The following is a 4,743-nucleotide window of genomic DNA, read 5'->3' as shown; positions in this document are numbered from 1 at the left end:
CATGTACTCATTTTTCTGGAAGCCTCAGAGAGCTGGCCCAAGTTCTCCCACATGTACCCTTCAAAGCAGCTGAGTCTCACTTTAGCATATAGTATTTGAATACCTTGTACAAAGAAAATATGTTGCTTGTTATAGAAGCACAAACAGCACGAAGACCAACTCAAGTATATTTTTAAAAAACCCTAAAGTTGTCCTATGTTTGCATTTAGCTTTTCCATCGACTATCAGTGTAACTTCAGGCTGTTGTTTCACCTTTATGTGACTCAGTTACTTCTTCTGTGAGAGGGATAAAAATATCCCCTTCCTTACTGGAATGTTGCGTCCCACCCTTTGGGGTTCCAGCAGTTGGGGATGTGGCCCAGGAACTTGCATTTTTAGAAAAGCTCCTTACGTGACTCTCATGAACAGCTAGACATAGGAACCACTGGTTGCAATAATTCCAAGAAAACAAAACTACTGTCTCAGGAAAATAAAAGACGTTTACTTATTTATTTTTTGGCCGCACTGTGAGACATGTGGGATTATTAGTTCCCCGACCAGGGATCAAACCCGTGCCCCCCTGCAGTGGAAGCACGGAGTCTTAACCACTGGACCGCCAGGGAAGTCCAAAAGACATTTATATTTGATGTTAACCTAAACCAGGCATTAACCTGGGAGAATGCTATTCTAGTTCACGAAATATGTAAATTCAGCATGTATCATTTTATAGACAGATTAAGAGGGGCAAGAAGAGCAGCCAGCTCTTTGGTTGCTGGCAGGATTTTCTCAGCTAATTTGTATAAAGTACTTAGAACAGTGCTGGGTATATAGTAAATGCTCAAAAGATGTTAGCAATTCTTTTCAGTATTGAGTAGAAATGTTACTGTTTAGTTTAGAAAAATTGTAAGTAGTCTTTAAAGAGATGAGTCACCAGCTCTCTAAGTGAGCAAAGCGTCTTTTAGAAATTACATATAAATATCCATGCACATTAAAACTTTATCTAACTTGTTAACTTCTTACATTTTCCCACCAAGCAGTTTTGGATAGCCCTCTTCTTACTCTCACTTCACGTTTTCCGTTTTAAAACTGATATTGATAATCTTTTTAGCTTTCTGAAAAACACATACCAAAAATTACCTGGAAAAGGCATAATGTTCTCACTCAAAGAAACTGGAGCTGGAAACATTCTTTAGTCCATCACTGGAACAAATGTTAAAAGAGTATTGGGATACTAAACACATATATCTATAATAAAATTCCAGAAACTTTTCCTGCCTTGTATGTGTTTATAGTACAAGATGTATCTGAAACAGACGTGATGGTTTGAAGGTGTAAGATGTATGGGTTTGGTCGATTCATTTCCCTGAGTTTCCGGAGTGTCCTTATCCTTCCTTCACGAGCCTCCTGCACCTTGCAGACATGAGCCCACTTGTTCCTTGTTCTTGGGACAGGGTGACACTTCTTAGCAGACACATAATGACTAAGGAACTTTTAGTAACGTCAATTGTGTGCTGGGTCATTAATGCAAGACCACTTTGTGACCCTGCTCAATTCTTGTAACCCTTTCTTCTCTCCAAGGTGTCCCTTAGCTGGAGCACCAGCCACTATTAAAACATGATCATAAATCATGGTTATTTGTCCACTGACCCTTCTTACGATACCAAAGGGAAAAAAAAAAGAAAAGAAAAGAAAAAAAAAGAAGCTCAGGCCTTACTTAGACAGCGTCTCTGCTCTTGATGAATCTTTATGGAACCTTATCTTATATTTTTAACAGCAAAGCTCAGGCTCTGTTTTACTGAAACTGTTTATATATCTAATCAGAGTGGATCAGGAAATGTGGTTGACAGCATAGGGCTGCCTGAGAAACCTACTTGCTGGCCAGCATTAAGGCCACTTTTCAGCTTGAAGGCGTGATCAATGGAGTGTGTCTGAGGCTCTGTTTAGATTAAGGGAAATAACGCACTGGTGGCCACATTCATCCCAAGCAAATCATTTTCCCTCACGCGGGCTGCAGTGAAAAGCTTTCCAATAAAGCGCTGGCAGGATTAAACACCACCAGCTCCTCACGCGCCCCTCCTGCGGTGGTTGGCTGCAGGCTGGGAGGAGCCCGGGCTCTAGCCTGACCGGGAGGATGGCGCCGCAAGAGAGAGCAGCGCACACGCTGCCCTACCGCTACCTAGCCGGGTGTCCTACGGCCAACGACTGCATCTGTCTGAGGCTTTGTTTCATCACCTGCGAAATGGAGATGTATGAGTCAGGGTTCTCCAGACAACTCTCTCGCTCTATCTAGATCTACAAATACATCATATACATATATATGTATGTATATACATACATACATACATGTATATATACCCCTGACTGGGGCGAGGGAGGAGGTACAGACTAGCTGAGGCACAGAACGACACCTCGTCTTCCGCCTTCCTTCGCCTTGAGTCCTGGGTCAAGGTAAAACTGGAAGAGAGCAGTGTTCTCCAGAGGATTGCCCACTGGCTCCAGCGGGAAAATGAGTCGTGGGCAAAAGCTTCTGACCCTGGGGCTACAGACGGGAAATGGAACCGAAGAAGAGGGGGGAAAAAAAACTCCAATCCCCAAAAAGACCATAAAGCGTCCACCTGACGCATGTGTAGACCCCGCCCCAAGTCAGTGGTCGCCTGGCAGCTGTTTGCGCACATGCGCTCTCCGGCCAGTCTTCTTCCAACCCCTTGTGTTCCCCGGCCGGAGTTGGCACCTGGACCTCCTGTGACCTTCGTCTCGGGTTGCAATGTTGCCCTTCTCTTTGCTCTGGGCGACTCGGCCTCTGCAGAGATGTGGTCACCTGGTCAGGATGGCCATACGGTGCCAGCACAGTGAGGTGGCCCAGACCCAGACTGGAGAAGCAACCAAGGGCTGGTCAGGCCAGGAGAGTCTATCAGACAGTGACCCTGAGATATGGGAGCTGCTACGGAGAGAGAAGGACAGGCAGTGTCGTGGCCTGGAAGCTCACTGCTCCAGAGAACTTCTGCAGCCGAGCTGCGCTGGAGGCCCTGGGGTCCTGTCTTGAACAGCAAGTACTCGGAGGGTTATCCTGGCAAGAGGTACTATGGAGGAGCAGAGGCAGTGGATGAAATCGAGCTGCTGTGTCAGCGCCGGGCCTTGGAGGCCTCTGACCTGGATCCTGCTCAGTGGGGAGTCAATGTCCAGCCCTACTCGGGGTCCGCAGCCAACCTGGCTGCCTACACAACCCTTGTGCAGCTTCATGACCAAATCATGGGGCAGACCTGCCCGATGGGGGCCATCTCACCCATGGCTACATGTCTGATGTCAAGTGGATCTCAGCTACATCCATCTTCTTCAAGTCTATGCCCTATAAGCTGAATCCCAAAACCGGCCTCACTGACTATGACCAGCTGGCACTCACTGCTCGGCTCTTCTGACCTTGACTCATCATAGCTGGTACCGGTGCCTACGCTCACCTCATCGACTACGCCCGCATGAGAGAGGTGTGTGACGAGGTCAAGGCACACCTGCTGGTGGACATGGCCCACATCAGTGGCCTGGTGGCTGCCAAGGTGATGCCCTCACCTTTCAAGCATGTGGATGCTGTCACCACTACCACTCACAAGACCCTTCGAGGGGCCAGGTCAGGACTCCTCTTCTGCCGGAAGGGGGTGCGGGCTGTGGACCCCAAGACTGGCCGGGATATCCTTACACATTTGAGGACCGAATCAACTTTGCTGTGTTCCCATCCCTGCAGGGGGGCCCCAGAACCATGCCTTTGCTGCAGTGTCTGTGGCCCTAAAGCAGGCCTGCACCCGTTCCGGGGGTACTCCCTGCAGGTTCTGAAGAACGCTTGGGCCATGGCTGATGCCCTGCTAGAGCGAGGCTACTCGCTGGTGTCTGGTGGCACTGACAACCACCTAGTGCTGGTAGCCCTGTGGCCCAAGGGCCTGGATGGAGCTCGAGCTGAACGGGTGTTGGAACTCGTATCCATCACGGCCAACAAGAACACCTGTCCTGGAGATCGAAGAGCCATCACACCTGGGGGCCTACAGCTGGGGGCCTCAGCCTTGACTTCTCAATAATTCTGTGAAGAGGACTTCCAGAAAGTTGTGGGCTTTACAGACGAAGGCGTCAACATCGGCTTGGAGGTTAAGAGCAAGACCACCAAACTCCAAGATTTCAAATCCTTGCTGCTCAAAGGCCCAGAAACAAGTCATTGGCTGGCTGACCTCAGGCAACGGGTGGGGCAGTTTGCCAGGGCCTTCCCCATGCCTGGTTTTGATGAGCACTGAAGGCACCTAAGAAATGAAGCCCGCAGACTGACGTTTATTCCTCTTCCCCCTACCTGGACAAGTTGGGTGTTGGGGGTAACTGCCTACCTTCCAATTTTTTGCTGGAGGAGGGGAAGCCCGCCCACTTAGGGGCAAAGGCAGGTGTAGTTCCCCTTCCCAGAATTTGTAGCTGAGAAGGTTGCTTCTTGCCACAAGACTTAGAAGGAAGAGGCTTGGGGCTTTCTGCCCTAATCTCTCTCACTGTCTCAGTGTTATAGACTCCCTGCCCTCTCTTGGGGAGGGGGGAGTTCCCCTTGTGGGCCAGAGGAAGGAGTGGGTAGGCACCCTTCTTTCATTTTTATCTAATAAAATGCTAACCTGCAAAAAAAACTAAAAAACAAAAAATGTATATACATATATATATATGTATATAATATATTTGTAGATCTAGATAGATACATACATACATATATACACACATACATATAATGTAATAGATACACATACACAT

General features: G+C 48.2%; 1 pseudogene across 1 annotated transcript; it reads left to right on the top strand.

The window, feature by feature from the left end:
- The first annotated feature begins 2,743 nt into the window (after positions 1 to 2,743).
- Positions 2,744 to 4,253, top strand: LOC307065673 (serine hydroxymethyltransferase, mitochondrial-like; annotated as a pseudogene). The gene has a single exon. The product of its transcript is annotated as a serine hydroxymethyltransferase, mitochondrial-like (transcript).
- The last annotated feature ends 490 nt before the right edge of the window (positions 4,254 to 4,743 follow it).

Source organism: Hyperoodon ampullatus (genome assembly GCF_949752795.1).
Source record: "Hyperoodon ampullatus genome assembly, chromosome: 17".
NCBI lineage: Eukaryota > Metazoa > Chordata > Mammalia > Artiodactyla > Ziphiidae > Hyperoodon > Hyperoodon ampullatus.
Note: the sequence above shows the minus strand (reverse complement) of the source record. Positions and strands in the feature narration are given on the sequence as shown.